General features: G+C 44.8%; 1 protein-coding gene across 3 annotated transcripts in view; it reads left to right on the top strand.

Annotated features, from left to right (window-relative positions):
• The window catches only part of LOC144936104 (glutamate receptor 2-like), a 225,519-nt gene that overhangs the window by 112,188 nt on the left and 91,434 nt on the right, over window positions 1-21,897 (top strand). The window lies entirely within an intron of this gene.

Genomic DNA, 21,897 nt, shown 5'->3' with positions numbered 1-21,897 from the left:
TGCACAGATGGATTCATTATAGTTGGCAAGAGATGTGACACTGCTCCTCCTCTGTGCTTGTGTGATGATGTGGATCCCTTGCAAGGACATCTGGTGCTCCTTGGAAAACGTCAAACTGAACCGTTTGTGGAAGATAAAGTCTAGGTTGCCACAAGTGCCAATGAAGTTGCTAGATAACTCATTCATATATTTAATGAAGGAATGCTGTCATGGTGTGTAATGGTTCTCACACTGGACTTGCAATCCGGAGGTTGCTGATTCATTCTCCCAGCATTGCAGTTGAAACAATGGGGAAAGTTTTTAACCCTTTTCCATTCCGAGAAATCTGCAAGTTGCAGAGTGGGTGTCCTGTTCACTGCTTAATCTCGGAACGTGCAAGCGGTTAGCGTTCATTTAATTCAGAGAGGCATAGCGCCGCTGTTTTTCAAGATATTGTACTCGTCGAAAAGAAATGTCATGACACAACCACATTCTAGTATAGCCAGAGCCAAACTGTGTCACGTGCCCTCTCACATGGCCTTGTGGGAGCCTCGATACATCTTCTGACCTGAAGACGTCCTGATAAAGTTATTTTATTTATTAAATCTGATGTCGTAAATGTACGTACATCATCGGAACGGAAAAGGCTTAAATACCCTACCCCACCAGATTGTACGTGCTGAGAGATAGTGGATACTGCCACTTCTTCCAAGACGTCTGAACTGCATGGAAGAATAGACGAAATACGTTCGTAAGGGGCCTTCTGGAGCTCCCACTTGTGGAAGGCCGCATAAGGTTTAGAGTAATGTCATGAAGAATTATTGTTATTATTATTTGTAGTTCCTCTCAATAAACACTGTCACACTCGTCATTGTGGGCCGATGTCAGGACAGCATCCTCAATGTGCACGTCAGACAAAATGTGCGAGAGAATATTTTAGTGAGTGGCTGTTCAACGAGCAATTTAAGTAGACCACCACATTCTAATTACAATGCGCAATATTCACAGGCTTCCACAAAATTGCATGAGACAATGTCGATAGAGACCGACCCTGTGTAATTACTGACCAGTCTTATCAGATTGTGCTTACAGTTTAATCTCATTGACTTTTTATTTAAGCAACTATGCAAATGATAATATGTGGCATACTATAGAAACACATGTTAAACTCGTGAAAACACATTCACAGATGTTTTCATGGAGATGTATACAAGGCAATATCTGGCCACTACAATAATTGACACAGTAATTCTTAGTCATTGTGGATATTGAAATGCAGTTGTCCTGGCTTTGGATGTAATTTATTTGTAGGCTCCTCAAGTAGGAAAAGCTGCAGTGATTGGAACAGGCAGTCTGAATGTTAAAATTAATGTTCCTAAGCAGCATCTGCTTGGGTAGATTAAATTTGGACCAAATGGAGTCGATTGGAGTAGAGTGGACTTGCAAATAAGTAGTAACAGTAAGGCTAATTATTTGAAGTTTTTTGGCACTCTTATGCCTCAGAAGTTCAACACGCCTTACGTCATCACATTTCATCTCAACCATTCCAGTGTCTGGCTGTAGTCTAGCCGAGTGGCAGCTGTCCCCACACAACGTCAACGCAGCACTGGCCTTGAAATGAGCAATAGTCAGCCAGTAATAATCGTGCGAGTACCATATTGTCATTCATCAATTGTGACAATTTTTTTAGACCATGACCACAGAATTAAAACGTTTTTGGGTTAGATTGCGTTATTTATAAATGTGTTGTAACCCTCCACCACCCGACACGGCCAATCAGTAAAAAAGTGTCACGTTGACAAAAGACAAATAGTTCACTACTTTAGCCCACCGGTGTGTTGAAGAGTGAATCCACAACATTTACACATAGCTTAGTCTTTTTTAAGTAATGTCACTGGATCTTAAACGTCCACCGTGAAGCAGACTGCACGTAATATATTGTTTAATTAACCCTAATTGGCGATTCCCATTTGGGTTTCGTGGATAGCAGCTGCTTTCTAGAGGAACATTGTTGGAAGCCAGTATCATTGTTCTCAAAAAAATATTAGTCTGATGTAACTGTGGTGATGAAGTTTGTTTTCAGCTGCAAATATTTTCCATGATTGTCACTCCTTGTCAACGTATCTACATATCATCTGTGATGGGAGGTCCGATAGTTCGTAATGCAGAATGTCAGAGCGAAATAAATGTAATCAAGGAAAATAATGGTGAATGAGATGTATATATTTTTTAAATTCTGTCCATGAATTCAAGATATTAAACGAATTTTTTTTTTGTGGAGAACATGTTGGTACCCCGGGGTATCAAATAATACAAAATGTCTGAGGCAATTAGATATTTTATTTCTGGGACACTATTTTTTCCAGGGGTATATTTAACTCTGCGACTGGGGTATCCAGGCCATTATCTGCCATTCTCAGCGCTCTCAATGAGATCGAGGACTTAAAAAAGTATTTTGAATCCAACTTCATCGCGACTAGCTGGGAGAAGCACATCCTCGCATTCATGTCGAGCACGTCAGCATCAGCAGCAGGAGCGGCATCCTCTGTGGCAGGTGTCTCTTCGTTGGTGGCAGACCCGTTATCTTCGGTGGCAGAAGTGGCGACATTCATGACGGGTGCATCATTGGCTTCCAGGACGGCGTCTTCGTGATTGTCCACGTTATCGAGTGTCGAAAGCGTTCATTGGATGGTCGGTGTTGGTGGTTCGCAGCAGACCGTTCCTCGTCGCATTGTTCGTGAATGGTGCAATCGCAAGATGATGGCATTGCAGCGTGTGATCGCCAAGCTGGGTCAAGAAGCGATTAACAAGATTCAGAACGATTTGGCGTTGATGAAGACATCCGGTATGGATTGGAATGGCAGTAGTCTGAGGGGATCATTATTAACATGATCCAGTCAGGGCTATCAGAAATTGAGATTCGTTCAATCATTTCTGTCGGCGGTTCCAAAGTTGTGCATCTGCGTAAGGTCCTCAAAGATGAAATTGACACTCTTCATGCGCAAGGCACATCACGCGCTTGCTAATGCTGATCTCGACGCCATCAAACAGGACTCCGAAACATGGGAGGTTGAAGATGGCTTTCCGTGTGCTCATCGGCGACCCAAACAGTACCTCGTCACGCCGAAGATCATGTGGACCGAACTCTATCGGTGATACAATGTCAAGATGGAAGCCCAGGACTGTCGTTTCGTGTCTTTTTCAAGATGGATTCAGTACATCCACATGTACTATCCCGGTCTTAGCTTGATGCATACAGCCGAAGATGTTTGCGACTGCTGGATTAGAATCAATATCCAGCTCGAAGGCAAGGATCTTCTGGATGATGAACGTAAACGCCTACTGCCATCGGCCAGCACAGAACGGTGTCAAAATTCGTCAAGGAGTATGTCAAACAACACACTCCTGATCAGAAAGTCCTTGACACCGTTATTCCGGAATACTACGACGACAACAACGACGCAGCCGGTGGCGACCCGAGTGGACTGCCTGTCAGTGCAGGAATGAAACGGCCTTCCCACTATCTAGATTCAGATTGAGGATTTTGGTGGTAGCTTCGCCATGCCGCACTATGGTCACATTTGCCTGTCCGCGGATTACTTCAATTACAACCTGATGTTCCAGAACTTCGCCCATTCTATACGGGCTGGGACGTGATTTTGAAGAAGCACTTCAAGCAGATGCCAACTTGCTACACGTTCAACTACTTTTTTGAGATCAATGAAGGGTTCGTTAACATGAAACACCTTGGCTTGACACCCGACAGTGAGGTCGTCCACGTCCCGCTGATCAAGCAGGAGAATGTCGAACTCGTCTGTTGATCGATTCTACATTATTTGTTCGGCGGCAACGTAGACACGATCGAGCAGGGGACGTTGCAATCAATCCGTTTGCCGACGGCTCCTGTCGGCAGCCTGACGATGAAGAAATTGCTCTTGCTCTCAAAGAAGTACTTTTTTTATTCCTCCAGAATACCTGACATATTACCCGGCAATCGCGAGCGAGATTAGCTCGCAGATCGACGACCCGATTCAGCAAGCAACCCCCACCCGCTCGAACAAATGCCAGCTTGTTTCGATTGACGCGATGGTGGATCCGGACACCGCTGCGGCACCGAAGGCAAAACTTGGGTGTCTCAAGAAGAAAACTGGCGTCGCTCCGGGGCAGAAATTGATCCTGTCTTTCTTTGCCAAACATTAGCATAAAAAAATGTGTTATCGAAAGATTCAACGTTGAATAGTGCATCGTGTATAGCTCGTCGCGATGAGTCGATTGCCGCATCACCGACCATCAACAGACTAAAAATGACTGCATCACGGACATTGTGCGAAAGCCAGGGTACTATGGTACCCCGAGGTACTGCCATAAGGTTAATATGTGAATGCAGCACATAACAGTGTGAGGGCATTATTAATGCAGCGCCTCAAGCCCATAGTCACCAGATTTTAATTTATCTATTTTTGGTTGACGCTTTTAAAAAGAAGGTTTGAAGGAATACTAAAAACATTTTGAACTATAACATCCATTCTGCCGGGATGGCAGAATGGATGTTATTCTGTCAAAAAGTTCAGTGCACGTAAGTTCAGGATCAGCTTTGCACATGTCTGAATCCAATTGGTTTGAAATCAGGCCAAGTTAAAATGCCTACATTTTTAAGGAGTTATATGAAAAATCCCTGTAGTAGTCATGGAAGAATTTGCCCCAATGATTTGTCTGTGCATTTATTTAAAGAATTTGAACAAAAAGACCCTTTATAAAGAATCAGAATTAGAACATGTATTTATACAGGAGGAATCTGATGAGCTGTAAAGCTTTTTTCACAGATGTATAGTCGGGGCAGGTAAGAACGTTAAAACAACAAACAGTAAAAAATATGATCATAGTGGAGAGTACAAGAAAGGTAAACAAATCACCCAGACACATACAAATAAAACTAAACCATCCCCATCCTATCAGGCAAAGCCCACTGAGATATTCACTTATTTTTGAGAAGCGACCTGGCCACAAATGATAGCTTAACAAAGCAGCCCATAATTTGGACATTTAGAGCACCAACATAATCTCATTGCGTGAATCAAATGAGGCACCACAAGTAAAGCATTAAATGAAAAACGAATAGATGACCATGCGGTGCAGGGCTCAGAGCAGTGAGCAAGCACTATTGAGATTCTAATTATTATTTTTTTACCAGGTAACGTCCAATGAGCTATTAGCTCTTTTTCAGAAGCGGCCTGGCCAAAAAAGCGGCTTATCATATGTGGGAATATATAGCAGCAGCCAAATAATCTAAAGTCGTGTTTCTTAATGTGGTGGGATTAAACCGGAAGACCTGTAGAAACCTCCACGTAAACAGGGGGAGAACATGCAAACTCCAAATATACAGGCGTCAGCGTCGGGGATCAAACCCATGGCCTCCTGAATACCAGGCAAGGGAGTTAACATCTCACCACCGCAGCAAGAGGGAACGATTCTGGGTTAGAATGCCACTGTCGCCCCAATCACAAATTAGTCTAATCACTCATGACAAGAACATAACTTTGTTATTCACTTAATTTGGCTAAATTCAGGCTCCGAGATAAAAACAAATGCTAGTTTTACCGCCAAGTGACAAAATATGTCTCGAAAGAAGGGAAAATGGAAAAGTGTCCCCCGCGAGTGTGAGGATATAAAAGGTCCCTTTTAGGGATTGCAGACGCATTTCTACATCTCCTTGTGTGGCCCATTGGATCATACATGGGGTTACACCATACTCAAAGAGTTTCATATGGATACTTCATATTATCATGTGATGGCATTATCACCATTGGACAATTGGAATATTAATGGAATATAAATGAGTAAAATACAAATACTAGAAAATGTATTCTTCCAAATAAGTTAACCTTTGCAATTGTTGTTTATCTGTACTCATTACTTAAATCAAGTTAATGTTCCACAGTAATATATGACTAAAATGAAATAAGCAACAACATGTTTGACAACAATTGTCATCTAAAACGCATGCCTATAACAATACAATGCATGTGGTATAGCATGGCTATAACAATACAATATATGTGTAGTATAGCATGGCGATAATAACACAATATATATGGTATTGCATGGCTATACGACAATATATATGGTATTGCATAGCTATAACAATACAATATGGGGACACATTGGTAATATTGACTACTGCCAACAAGTGGTGTGTTGCAGTAAATACAGAACCTCACATGTTCATCCAGCTTCATCAGTGAACATTTTTTTTCACCTGTTGTTAAAACTTATCCAGACTAGGACCTTGAGACTTAGTAACCCTTTGTACGGAAGACCTAAGAAGCATAGTTGTTTGGGTATGTCTCTGTTTTGTTAATCAAATATACATATTATGATCTACGACACCGGTAGCACAATAGCCCATGTTAGAATATAATTATTTTTTAATATTCACACTATAGCAGAAACAATGATGGGCCGATTACCTGGGTGGATTCCTGCCTGGTTGAGTGCCATGCTCCCAAGTGCTCATGCACGGCGTTGACGTCACCGCAAATTTAAAAATAAAGCCAGATAATAAGACAAATCAACTGTCTTCTAACTGGCTCAGAGGCAAGGGCCTAGTTGGAACAAAGCCACAGAGCCATTTTCCTATGAATGTCCTGGCCTCTTTCCCTCTATTCCAGTGGTCCTTAACCTTAACTGCAGCCTTGCACCCCTTTGGTTGTCAATCGTTATTTTTTTAATGTAAATAAATAGGTTTGATGAAATAAAGTAGTTGAAACTTAATTTGGAGCTTTCGTGACTGCAGGAATTATTCTTTGGTTCTTTCGGTAAAGTCACGTATAAAGATAAAATAATAAATTAAATTAAATACTAGCATACGACGTTTCGATTGCAACACAAGCAATCATCATCAGGTATAAATTAAATAGAAGCACAAATCTAGTATACTTAGAAATGTAATGTAATACAACAGAGAGTCGGATAACATAACAGTCAACACCCTATCTGGTTGATTACGTTCTTCCTGAGAATGCTAAATTTGAGAGAGAGATTAAACACAGAACTATAAACATATAGACAGACATATAAGCAGACAGATATCACAGAGATACATAGAGAGAGAGCAAACATAGGCATAAAGAGAAACTACGCCTCTGTGCTAGTATTTAATTTAATTTATTATTTTATCTTTATACGTGACTTTACCGAAAGAACCAAAGAATAATTCCTGCAGTCACGAAAGCTCCAAATTAAGTTTGAACCACTTCTACGGGGAAGTTTTAAGTTTGTTTTTTCTCTCTCTCTCTGGGTTTTTTTTCGTTGTCTCTCTCTGCTTGTGTATCGGTATTCGTGTCTGTGTTTTTTCAAATTTCACACTTAACTTCTAATTTAGCAATCTTTGGAAGAACGTAATCAACCAGGCTATGCGTTAATTGTGTGTTGACCGACCCTCTGTGTTGCATTGCATTACATTTCGAAATTTTTGCTAGGTTAGGTAATTTAGTGTGTCTCTCTCCCTGCCTCCTATTTTATTTCAAGCTTTCGTACCGTACCACTCATCGTGCTACTCATTGACATGCTAATTTCTCTAACCCTTCTCTCTCCCCCCCTGCCCCCCTCTCTCAAGCGTTTTACACCTTGCCACTCACCATTTCCACTTATGGACATGCTAATTTCTCTATCCCCTCCCTCTCTCCCCGCCCCTGCCCCCCCCCCTCTCTCTATTTAAGGCCTCGACACAGAGGCGTAGTTTCTCTTTGTGCCTATGTTTGCTCTCTCTCTATGTATCTCTGTGATATCTGTCTGCTTATATGTCTGTCTATATGTTTCTGGTTCTGTGTTTAATCTCTCTCTCAAATTTAGCATTCTCAGGAAGAACATAATTAACCAGATAGGGTGTTGACTGTTATGTTATCCGACTCTCTGTTGTATTACATTACATTTTTAAGTATACTAGATTTGTGTTTCTATTTAATGTATACCTGATGATGATTGCTTGTGTTGCAATCGAAACGTCGTATGCTAGTATTTAATTTAATTTATTATTGTATCTTTATACGTGCCTTTACCGAAAGAACCAAAGAAAGTAGTTGTACTTATGTGCCCGTGCTTAATTTGTGTTTTGATGATTTGCCGTCTAAAATAAATCTGGCCATGTCTCGCACTCCCAGAAAGGGCATCTCACACCTGCAGGAGGTGCGTGCACACCAGGCAGTGCCGGATTAAGCTAGTGCGGGACCTGTAGCATCTATATATATACAAAAAGTAAAAAAATTGTCTGTTTGTGGGTTTGTGTGTGGCTTTGTGTGTGTTCGACGCTTGCGAAGGATTTGGCTCTCCAACGGTGGGGTTTATGTAAAATAAATATAGCCAGGTACCACGCCATAAGGCCTGCCGTGAGCAAGCGCTATTCCTTTTTCACATCCGTCAACTTTAAATGAGTTTTATTAGCGATTTAGTGCGATTTTTGCGCTATATCTTAATTTACTTATGACGCGTGCACGACCATATCAACTCACGAGCCTTTTGTGGGGTGGATGGCCCATGCCAAGTCTCACGCCTTCGGTGGGAGTGAGGGGGGGATTTTCTTTCACGTAAAAAATGCTAGAAAAATACACTAAACGCTGAGCTTAAATCGTCACTGTGTGATGTCCCCCCCACCCCGATGCATGCAGTTGTTACTACTATACAGTCGCTAGATGCTACCACTATAGGCCGATAGATATTACTGCAGAGCGGCCGGGGAGATCGTGGCTGGGGGGGGGGTCAGGAGTAGCAGCCCAACCCCAGTCAAGGCGCCACCTCGGCCGGCTGGACAATCTAGGCGAGGCTGGAGGTTCTGCACGGGACTAGGCCTCACCACACCACTCTGTCAGGTAGAGTCGATAAATACTGCTATAGAGTCAGCATGTACTACTATAGTGATAGCAGGTACCACCACAGTCGGTATGCACTGCTGTAATCATCACAGGTACCACCACAGTCAGTATGCACTGCTGTTAGATTTTTAAGAGTAGTTTTGAAATATTGTTTTGGCCCGGGCAACGCCAGGTATGTAAGCTAGTCTTATATATAAAAAGTCTCCGTGCGCTCGCACTTGCGAAGGATTTGGCTCTCGGAGGGTGTTGTTTAAGACCGAAATAATTTGCCAGGTGGCACGCCCTAAGCCTCGTGGTGGGAATAGGCTATTCTGTGTTCGCATCCGTAAACTTTAAAGTAGTTTAATTAACACCTTTTTGCGGTTTCTATTATTCATTATTTACTTATTGCGCGCCGTCGACCGTACCAAGTGACGCCAATTGCGTGGGGGGGGGGGGTGCGGAACCTACCAAGTGATGCGCCTTCACTCGAGCTCACGGGGACATTTTCTTTTACGCGTTTTACAGCCAACACATACATACATAACGCTGCGGATATTTTTTCACAGTGTCATGTTCTCTTCGCCCCCCCCCAACACGATCCGTCCAGTTTATACTACAGACTTCGTACATCGCCCCCCCCCCCAACTCGATGCGTCCAGTTTATAATACAGACTTCGTAGATAATAATATTTTACTGCTTACATAGCATTATTCTTGCACGGCCAGGGGAAGCTGGGGAGGGGGGGTAGCGGCCCAACCCCTAGCCTGGCAACGTGCCAACTCTGCCGCCTCGCCAATGTAGGCCAGGACGTGGACTACGTATGGCACAAGGCCTCAACATGGCTATGGTATGTACAACAACTCAAGTCCATTGTTTACTATTGTTAAACACATTAGTTGACAAACATTACAATAATAATGTTTGTGTGCAGATAAAAACTCAGCTTCATTGTTTAACATTATGAAACAAGTTCACAGATGTTACAGTAATTATGTTTTTGTGAAGATAACAACTCAACTTAATTGTGTACCATTATGAAACAAGTTGACATCTTACAATAATTATGTTTGTGTACACAAAACTCTTTTTGGATTTTTGGGTTGCTCAATTTCCACTTTTTTTGCTGTGCTTTTATAACGCCGCCACGGTCTACTGCCAGTCTGTGATTTCTGCTTATTTCTTAAATGCATTTCTATTGTTTCCATCGCTCACGTCACGCTATTTACTCATACGTAGTACTGCGATATTGATAGCAGTGCCATCATCGGGGATTGCTGTGCCCGTCGATGTGTGTGTGAGTCCATGTGTGTGTCTTGGAGTCCATATGTGTGTGCATGTAGAGCCATACGTGTCTTTAACTCCATGTGGGTGTCTTTTTCGAACGGACAACGTCAAAGTGTTTGTGGGTGTGTTAGTCCATGTGTGTGTGTCAGTCGCTCTGTGTGCGTGTACGTCGATGTGTATGTCAGTCCATATGTGTGTGTGTTAGTCCACATGTGTGTGTAAGTCTATACATGTGTGTGTCACTCGATGTGTGTGTGTAAGTCAATGCGTCTGTGTGTGAGTCCATGTGTGTTAATCCATGTCTGTGTATCTAAAGTAGATACCTGTGTGTCACAGTCCATATGTGTATGTGTGTGTAGGGCTATGTGTGTGTCAGTCTATGTACGTGTAAGTTCATGTGTGTGTGTCTTAGTCCATATGTGTGTGTGTAAGTACATATGTGTGTTTACGTCAATGTGGGTTTAGTCCACGTATTGCTGTGTGCGAGTCGGTGTGTGTGAGTCGCTGTATGTGTGTACGTCCATATATGTGTGTGCAACTCCATGTGTGTATATCTCAAGTGGATGTCTGTGTGACAGTCCACATGTGTATGTGTGTGTACGGCAATGTGTGTGTCACTCTATGTATGTGTGTGTGTCGCTGTATGTGTGTATGTCGATATGTGTGTGTAACTCCATGTGTGCGTATCTCAAGTGCATATCTATGTGTGTGTGAGTCCATATGTGTGTGTGTCTGTAAGTCGATATGTTTGTGTGTGTCAGTCCATATGTCTGTGTGTGTGTCTCAGTCCATGTGCGTATGTGTGTTAGTCGCTGTGTGTGCATGCCTCCATGTTAGTCAGTGTAACTCCATTTCTATGCGTGTCTGTAGGTCCACGTGTGCATCTTAGTCCATGCGTGTGCTTTATTCACCTGCTCAAGGCCTATTATACCATCAGTAGGCCTGGCCTCTGGGTTGCTCTTCGTGCTTTCCGAGTCCCGAACCCACTCATCACCATCCTTAAGGACCTTCATGATGGTGAGCGGCCCCGCGTCTTAACTACGTGGCCGTGAGTCAGAGCCATTCCCTTTACACCTTGGGGTGCAACAGGGATGTCCTCTGACTCCCACATTGGACCACATAGTTCGTCGAGCCTTCAATGCCTGTACCGGAAGAATTCCCATCTGCTACAGATACAATGGGAGGCTGATCGATGCCCGGGTGCGGTCAAGGGATGGCTCCCTATTGCTCAACCACGTTATGTATGCCGATGATCTGCTAATGGCTACTCACTCCGAGGAGGAGTTCGAGGTGCTGCTGCTGAACCTGGAGCTTGCCACCAACAGGTGGGGCCTTACCATCAGCCCAACCAAAGCTAAGCACCTGCCTGGCTATTTTGTAGCATCGGACAATCCACCCCCACAACTCCCAATTGGTGATGGGGCAGTTGTGGAGACAGTGGAGAGTTTCCCTGGGCAGAGTGCTAATGACCGGCTCCGGTTTAACAGCAGAGGTCTCACTCCGAATCAGTCGAGCTGCAGTATCTTTTCATTGGCTGCGTAACACTGTGTGGAAGATACCTGGCCTATGACTCCGCACGAAGCTTCAGGTCTTCTCAGCCACGGTCATTCCCTCCCTTCTCTACGCTTGCAAAACTTGGACCCCCCCCTAATGGAACATCTTCGCCGGTTAGAAACATTTAGGATGGCCTGCCAACAATCCATCCTGTATTTAACCATGCTGCATTGTGTAAGGAGCTCACAATTCCTTGAAAGATGTGGACAAAGTGAGCTCCTCCGGTAGGTAAGGCTGCGTTGCCTGAGTCATGTAGCCCGCATGGCCAGACACCGCATACCTAAACATCTTTTGTTCGGCTGGATCAAGGGGGCTAACAGCCCGGCACGGGCTAGAGAAGACATGGAGTGATGTGGTACAGGAGGACGTGGAGCTGAGTCGACTTGCCGATGATTGGTACCAGCCGTGTCAAGATCGGCCTCTGTGGAGGAGCCTCCTGAAGGACGCTACTGGGCAGTTGGAGGCAGTCGCCCTCCAACAACAACGGAGGGCGGAGGAGCGACGCTCACAACAACGAGCGGAGCGTTGGGTGGCTAAAGCACAGAACGTTGCCACAGTAAGGGGCACGGGTGGTGCATCAGCCAGTCGTCTCAGTCAGTCGACCTGTGCCATCTGGGTCTGCCCCGTGACCTTCTGCCAGCGGGCGTTCGACACTTTAAGTGGCCTCAAGGTGCACATAGCCTGGTACGAGCGTTGTGGTGATGTCACCGCCACTTACTGGCGAATGGCGGTTGTTGTTGTTCAGTCTATGTATGTATGTGTGGGTTGATATGTGTGTATAACTCTATGTATTTGTGTCAGGCGATTTGTGTGTGTAACTACATGTGTGTGTCTGCCTTTTTCGCCCGGGCAATGCCGGGTACTCACCGCTAGTGTGTTATAAAAGGTCCCTAAATAAATAAATAAACACTTAAATATTTAAACACATTTTTAAGTTGCATAGTGAAGTAATTGTATTTTTTCATTTGCTATACAGCCAGATAATACGACAAATCACTAACCTTAAACACCCAGTCGTTAATATAAGTTTAAGGCAGTATAGTACTATAGTAATAGAGCAAGTGCAGAATCATTTAACCGGAATTGATAGATTGCATTTTTTTTACCGCTGGGCCCTTGAATGTGCTGGGCCCGTAGTATATGCTACTTTTGCTACTATGATAATCTGGCACTGACACCAGGTTAAGTACCACTGCTCTATTCCATACCCAAACACTTTCTTCTCCCTCCTCCTTTATGCTGGCTTTTCTTAGCGACTGTGGCCTAGTTTTCTGACTCGTGAGCAGTGTACCTTTGCTGTATAAAAATGTAACCTTTACACCTGGGCTTAATATCTCACGGGATGTTGTCTGGAGTATTCTAACCCCTCACACACACCCAAATCTGAGCGCTGGACAGCTCTGGCTGTAATGGATAACAACGTAAGAACATTTTAATTTAGATGCAGTTAACTTGGTATTTGAAAATGCTGGGAAACTACCTGCAAATAAATTGGGATTTACACATTGCAATTCCCAAAAACTTGGTAGGACCCTCTTGAAATAGAGTTGAGATTCATTGAGATTCTTGGGTGAACAAGCGTACAATTTGTTCAGCACACAACAGCACTTCCCATTATACTTCGCCAGAGGTGCGGATCAAATACGTACATCAAGCAACTCCATTTGTGCCATCGCATCAGTTGCCGTGTTTTACCAGTAGCTTTTCAAATACTGTAGGAAACAGTGAGAAACACTCATTTTGGCAGTCAATGGTAATAAGTAATAAATAATGGTCTCTAGCAAGGGTGACTATACAGTAGCCTGCAAAATCGCATCTACAATTAGCACGGCTTCGTACGGTGTAAAAGATCAACACATATACATAGAGATGCGTTGATTCCCATTCGGCGCACCGGGGTGAGTGTAGCAGCTACTCGTAGTTGCAGGAGTCACGTGAAAACATTTCATACAACATATACAAGTTGAAAAAAAAGATTTTTTACACTTGAAATTTGACACTTATTTTGAGCTAAAAGAATCAACCTTAATGAATGAATGAATCAGTGCACCATTGCGCACCCTAAGTTAGTGCAGAGTGGCACTGCGCTGGCCAGGCTGATCGCGATCGTGCACCAGCTTATCCATTTGATTTGCATGGGTGGTGTGGCGTAGGGGGGGGATGCGTGTTACTCGTATTCCCAATGTGGAGGCGCTTGCTACGGGGTGGCTGGTTGAGAAAGGTGCGATTTCGCACAGAATCTCAGGCACACCGCTGAGTTGCAAATTAACCGGCGATAATCAGATAATTAGTGCTGGAAGCTGTGTACAATTGTGCTCAACCTTAGCCTAATGCAGAGTAAATTATTTTCAACGGCATCGTGCCCAATTAACAAAATAGCCTACATTAGGAGCGAGGTTGGCACATGGCAAGGATTGACTTTGCGCTGGCTTATTATAATCAATGATGTTCTTTCCGATGGAAATATGAGGAAAATGCTGAAACAATAAAAAAATGCTCTGATAATATATGCATTGTCTTTGAAACTGATTGGTCCACACCAAAGACAGATTTTTTTTTTTTTTGCATGTTCACCACAAGTACGTGTGGTTAATGCAGACAGGATTCCTTGAATAATAATTCTGTTCGGTGTTTTAACATCTTGACACCTGTTTTATTGCCAGAAAGGGTAAAACCTATTGTTATATTTTAATACTGGCAAGAAAGGTCCCATGTTATGCTGAAAAATGTTCTAAGACATAATTATTCACAGGAAGATGTGAATAATTATTTTAACTGTGGTCTTGCAAATTGAAGATATTATTTAGTACATGGACCACTGATACAGTGTACACAAAGTTGACAGTTTAGATCTATCCATCAGTTGATCATTTTTACGAGGGATTTTAACAACGTGAGCTGTCTCCTGTCATGAAAAATTAAATCCCGATGGCATCATCCGCATCTGCTGTTGTAATGCATTATGGATAAACTATAAATAACCAGAACTCGTTTCTGTGTCCCCACTTTCAAAACGTGTTGGTCCATCGGCCTATTGGCTTTTAATGCCAGCATTACCCAGCAGCATTTGTTTAAGCAAGCAAACTCTGCACGGGTTACAACCTTTTGGTTTTCATCAGCAAATTGTGCAGATGAGACAAAAACATGTTTTATAAATATTTGGCAGTGTTTTAGCCTCAAACCAAAATTTTAATATCATTCAGAATATCAAGGGACAGTATATTCTATAACCTATGACAAATTCGAAATTTATAAACTGATTTATTAAAAGTATTAATTAATTATTCCTTTCATTTGTTGAACCGCGAACAACTATGCATCAACCAATTAACAAGTTAGAGTCAATGTGTGCAGGTGACTGCATCGAGAGGCATTTCAATCTCATGGCCACGTCTCCTGGATAATTCATCCACTCGGGTCTGCATATATCGCAGTCTGGGCAGTGATGAAGGAGGCCTAGGTAAAAACCCAGACACACTACGATTACAAATGATGGTTCAGCCAATCAGGATTGATTGCTTTAAGCAGGGTTCAACACACTGAAATTTTGCTTCATATGAGCCATGATTGAGGCCATTTCTGTTCGTTAATTTCCCTCTCGTCTTAAGATAATTACAATTATTACAGATTTTGATTCGGTTATTCTAAGCTGGAGTGCTTTAATTATTGCAAATTACTGGCCTTAAAAAGTAGCTACATAAATTTTGTATTATCGCTGACAGATTTTATTTTTTCATAGAGCCACGTTAACTAAATATAAAGGAGCAGTAACATAGTGCTTAATGCACTTGTGCTATAAACTTGGAAACCTGAGTTAAATTATAATCAGCCAACAGTGGCGGGTAATATCTAAACTTATTCTGGACTCCCCTTCACCAACGTGCAATGATCCAGTGTAGTGAAGTATGGTAAAAAAAAATCCCATAATTCACAAGATGCGCGAAAGTCTTTATCCAGGTATGTTTTGACAAAGGGCTGAAAACAAAATGTTACATTTTTACAATGGGAAAATGTCAAAACTGGGTGGTTTTTAACTTTTGCCGACAAAACTGGATCCCAAATGTCAAAACTGGGTGCACCCTGGGTGGCCAAAAACTTGAGTTTTGGACACTCAGGGTGCACCCAGTTTTGACATTTGTCAAATACACTTGATAATTGTATACTAGCACAGTGTGCCAGCACCCCATTCATCCAAACACTTGGTATTTGTATACTGGCACACTGTGCCAGCACCCCATTCATCTAAACACTTGGTATTAGTATGCTGGCACAGTGTGCCAGCACCATATAACTACACACACTTGATATTTGTACGCTGGCACAGTGTGCCAGCACCCCAACGACCAACATTTCAAGCTACGGCTCGGACTCGGAAGTGAGCTCGGGGCGGGCTTGCGACCAGGCGGGCGCACTGCCACCTTGCGTGATGACCTAGACTAGTGACTCGCGTCAATACCAAGCTTTTGGATTGTTGGTTGATGCTACGCGCTACTGTACACCCATAAATTTGCCATGCATTCGACCATAGCCCGCCAAACGACCAACATTTCAAGCTACGGCTCGGGCTCGCAACGGACATGCGCCATTACAGAGGAATCGACATTCCAAGTGCGCTATGGCCAGGTTTGTATACTAGTACCAAGGCCATAAAAACACTAACTAGTACTGTATGTATCCTTCGCCAGCCGCCACCAAGCTCCTAGTTTTGGCAATATACAATAATGACACTGCACATTTAAAGAGCGTGTCAAAATGTTTTCTATTCCGAAATGCTACCAGCAACAATGCACCTGCGCATGCGCTCACGGTAGGTGTCCATGGTGCGATCGTTCATGTCCGTCACGGTGGGGTACGCCTCCTTGATAAACATCTCGGCGACTGCCGCCACATAAACGCCACAACTCGTCGTGTCGCACTGGTTCAGCTCGACGTGCGTGATGGACCATGTCGTGTCGGACGGGCTGCGAGCGCGAGTACCACTGATGGCCTTGAACTCCCAGCGGGAGCTATCGAGGCCATACTCGGTGCCTTGGTCGCGCACGTAGGCTTCCAAAAAAGGCAGCCAGCTGCCCAGTCGCCTGACGAAGCCCAAGCCGTCGTACATCACGATGCGCCGTGCGCGGATGTCGATCACGATGAGGCACCAATGGCACTGTGCGAGGTTGAGCGGGAGCATCACAAAGTCGTGACGGAAAATGTTGCGGCCGCCCTCGCGGACGGGCTGGCCGTTGCGGCGCATAGCCTCCCACCGAGAGCTGTTGATATACCGCGCCCTCGGCGCAGAGGCGACGAAATAGAGCCATTCATTAATGACCTAGTCAAATAAATAGTCTTGATAACCGTTGATCTGAACATATACGTAGATCATAATATACACTTACCCCATCACAGAGCCAAGACCCGCGGTTTAGGGTTGCAAGGTCCTCGGCGCTGAGCTCAAATCGACCTAACGTTGCAATGTACGTTAACGTCAGTCGGCAATATTGCAGCATAACGATTTGTACCGTCGGCATGGGGGCTCGAGTTCAGAAAGGCGCCGTGATTGCGGCGGCGCCGACTAGTGGGCTCGACGTTACCACTGCTCGAGCTCTTCAGCGCTGGCGTAGTGCTCGCCAAGCACAGAGACAAAGGCGACGTCCTTGGGAGATGGACCAGCCTGCTTGACGCTCCTGACCATGGTCCCAATGGTGCGGAACAAACCAACGAATGCGCATCTCGTTGATTGGTCAATCCTTTGGCCCACCGTTACGGTGATTGGCGGAAATATTGTGTGAAAAATCAAATTGCTGGCAATGAAAATAGACATATTGTCTCGTGAAAAATTGAAAGTAGACGTAGAAACGTGATTTTTCACAAGCATTTTTCACGAAACAGGTGGAGGAGCGGCTCACATTCGAATGGCAACCCTCCACCCCAAGAAGACTTTTACCACGCGCCGCGAGGCCATCCACGGCATCCAAGACTTTGCTTTGCAACAAGGCAAGCGCGCGGTCCTTGACCTCAAGCGAAGCGGCGGACGGCACGTTGCCATCGTCTGCTCTAGTTCAACACCTTGTTCCTTCAAGGTGAAGCTGACGAAGCTCACGGGGGAACGACGCGGCTTCCGCGTCTTGGCGCTGTGCACGGATCACCACGGCTGCACGGGCACTACCAAGATCACGCAGCGCCAAGTGGAGGCGAACACGACAGCCCGTTCGGCCTTTCGCGCCAACCCCCGTACCTCCGCACCGACTGTCATTGCCCAGGTCGCCGACGTTGCTCGCGTCATTGTCCCGACCCGGATGATGTACCGCGCCAAGGACACGTGCATCGCGGCGAACGAGAGTGTGGCCCATGCAGGCTTCGAGTTCATCAACTCGCTGGTGGAGACGTTCGGCAAGCTCAACGCGACGACCTGCAGTGTGCGAGAAGACGCGGGCATCTTCTGGGGTGCGTTCATCTGCAACCCGATCGCACGCTCGTTGCAGCCAAGTCTTCAACGCGTCGTCGGCATCGACGGGTCGCACATGAAGGCGCGCGCCTACAACGGAACCATGCTCGTCCTCGTTGGGCGCGACGGCAACAACCGCAACGTCCTTCTCGCCGTGGCGCTGGTGCCGTCCGAGACGGCAGCGGCCTACGACTGGTTTCTCAACTGCTGCACGACCAACGACATCGAGCTCGACGGCACGCCGGTCTTCTGCGATCGTGGCACGGGCATCCTAGCCTCCGACTGGAAGGACCTCATGCTCATCCACTGCACGCGGCATTTGATCTGCAACGGCGTGGACAACATCGGCTCCGCGTTCACGCCCGACCTCCAAGGCATCATCTACGATGCCCAATGGTGCGCCTCCGAGGCCGCGTTCCACAGCTCCTTGGGCTGCTTGGGCGTAGCTCTGCCTGCGGCGGCCACGTACTACAACAAGATCGACCCCCACACGTGGGCGCTCTACCCGCACCTGCACACGACGCCATTGTACGGCTGGCGCACGACGAACTTTGTGGAGTCCACGAACAGCGAGGCCCTGCCGGCTCGCGAGATGGACCCCTTCCACTTCCTCATGCACCACATGGAAGACATGATGACGACGGCCTTTGCCCACCGCAGCGACGCCGAGAAGTGGGCCGCTCAAGGGCGTGTCATTACGCCGTACGCTCAAGGACTCATCGACGCTCAGCAGGCGTTGGCCCCGAGGTACAAGGTCTACGAGAGTACCTCGACGCGTGCATACGTCAAGGATCCAGACGCCTACGCCTCTGCCAAGCGCCGAGTCGATCTCAGCTCTCGGTCGTGCACGTGCGGGTACATGAAGCAGATGGGCTTGCCGTGTCGGCACTACATTCGTGCCCTCATGGCGTTTGGGCGGATGCCCGAGCTCTACGACGCATGTGCGGTGTGTTACCAAGTCTCTGCCATCAACACGACATGGACCTCGGTTGCCGGTATCGAGCTGCCCATTGCCGAGGAGCTGCAACGCGACAACACCATGATGCCACCTCCTCGCCAGAAGAAGGCTGGCCGCCCGAAGAAGCGTCGGATTCGCAACCGTGGCGAAGGTGGCCCATTGGGCCTCACGCGGTGCTCCTTCTGTCGCGCCAAGGGCCACAACAAGCGCTCTTGCCCGTCGAAGTAGTTATATATATGTAACAAACATGTTTTGTTCTAAGTGTGCAGCACCATACTTCTCGACGCAAACACTATCTACCGTTGTTCTACTGTAGTAGGTGTAGCATGCAAGCTGGCACACTGTACCAGTATACAAATGGCAAGTTCGTGTATGTTCGCGAGCTGAAAGTGTTACTGTAGTTGCAAGCTGGCACACTGTGCCAGTATACATATGGCAAGTAAGTGTTACTGTAGTAGCGAGCTGGCACACTGTGCCAGTATACAAACGGCAAGTAAGCGAGCTGGCACACTGTGCCAGTATACAAATGGCAAGTACGTGTATGTTCGCGAGCTGAAAGTGTTACTGTAGTTGCAAGCTGGCACACTGTGCCAGTATACATATGGCAAGTAAGTGTTACTGTAGTAGCGAGCTGGCACACTGTGCCAGTATGCAAACGGGAAGTTTGTGGTGCAAGGTATGGAACATGAGCCACGAGAAACATCATTTGGAACGCTCTAAATCTGTGGCGACATATGGATGAATAACGCAAGGACCTAAACGTGTACAAAATGATACATTAAATCGTACACCTTCTTCACCCAGTTTTGACATTTGTCCACATTGAACATCACCCAGTTTTGTCATATCAAAAAGCACCACCCTGTTTTGCCTGTCGTTTTCCAAGACCACCCAGTTTTGACATTTGGGATCCAGTTTTGTCGGCAAAAGTTAAAAACCACCCAGTTTTGACATTTTCCCTTTTTACAATAGTTAGTATTTTACCAATAAAAAAAATAAAATAAGTCCTCCCCGCAAAAACATTTATAACCTTGTCACATGTAACCCCATAGGCGATAACAGTACGCAAATAAAATGAAAATGCTAATAACAAATGTAATATATTTATCAGGTAATGCTTAATTACATTTTAACACTTATGCTAGGAGAAGGTTACATTGCAATGTTTGGGCAATTCATTTATTTAAGCCATGTGGCAGGGATTCAGGAATATATAGAGACTAGTGAAAAGTATAGATTTGTGAACCCACTTGCTGTACTGCTATCTCGTTGTCACTCTGCACCCTGTCAGGTTTGGGAGTGTCACCCAAAATACACTTCGCACTATGATTGAAAAAAGTAGCCCAATAATACGCGACTATATTTCACATCAGTAGCAATACAGTGTGTTGACAGTTGCGTTGTTTAGATATAATTGTCGACTCAACAGTTGGAATCTCAACACAACTACATTCAGCAATGATGCATGACTCTGGTTGACGTTGCACTACTTGTTTTTCGGCATCACGTGGACATCAGGGAGTAAAATACAACTTAAGAATGTGGTGTTGAAAGATGATTGCACTTTGTCATTCATTGTTTCTGAACTCTCAATGCAAAAACAGTCCAAGTTATAATGCAGCATTCATTCAACAGTTTGTACTTGTGGAATTGTGAATCTTTCCCGTGGGCTTTTCTAATTATAAATTATTTAAGGACTTGCAGTTCTCTGGTGCACACACTTCTTCAATTTCGTCTCTGGGTTAAAAAAACGTAGCACTTTTAAAAAGTATACATAATTGTTTTCAGTGGCTCTGGTGGCCAAATTCATTGATCATAAAATATACACACAGTGTCTAAGTTATTAAGTGTTACTTATGAGGCTTAATCCACTCCATTGGGCACTTAAAACCCATATGACCATGCTGGTAGACACAGTAGCTGTCTCACTTACCCTAATTTTTACTGGGGTACAGAGCACTTTGTACAGTCATGAAGGGAATTGGGGCATTTAATAGGTTGTTTGCATTCCCGTGGGCTCATAAAACTACAGCTTTTGATCTCGGTGGGAATTATTGTCCTGAATACTGCATGTATATTTTAGCGCAGAAAGGTGATATAGTACCATCTGATGTCAAGTGAATAAACCCATCAGATCATCGCATTGCATTAATGGAGACAACAATGGGACAAGTGCATTGCCAGTACCCTGTAAGGTATATGAGGAGTATTTGGGTAAGTCTGCATATTCTACTCAAGTGTGGTGCTTGCAGCAGAGTTTAGAATTTGTAATTGAAGGTACGGAAGTGACTCCCAGTGACCTCCACGTGCTGTCACGGTGAGATGAGCAAATTTCAATTCCAACGAAGCAGTAAAGTCACGCGAGAAGCAAGACAAAAACGGTCTTGCGATCAAGGCCTTAGACAACGGTATGGGGGCCGGGTACATGGCACTAGAAAGGAATTGTCCTGAATACTAACAATGGCAGTTTTAGGTGGCTATCCTGCAAGATTCGTGTAAGCATTGCATGGAGTGACGCTCTCTAATGTGAGGTTATTTGTTATTGTTATGAAACTATACATCTCTGATGTAAACGCAGATCTAAGTGAACAAGAGACATGTGTCAAAGTATTATTACTGGTTTTGTCTGAGTTAATTGTTACCTTTGGGAGATACAATTGATAATTGATGGCGAATGGAAAATATGCTTTTAATGTAGGCCCTGTATCAGAATGTTTTGCCACTTACTCCTCATGAGTGGGATATTCTGCACATAGTACCTGGAGCAAACCCACACACACACAAGGGAATAAGATTTCCACCCATAAAATGGGATTTCCTTACGGCACTGCGTAAGCGATAA

Source organism: Lampetra fluviatilis, chromosome 15 (assembly GCF_964198595.1).
Source record: "Lampetra fluviatilis chromosome 15, kcLamFluv1.1, whole genome shotgun sequence".
NCBI lineage: Eukaryota > Metazoa > Chordata > Hyperoartia > Petromyzontiformes > Petromyzontidae > Lampetra > Lampetra fluviatilis.
Note: the sequence above shows the minus strand (reverse complement) of the source record. Positions and strands in the feature narration are given on the sequence as shown.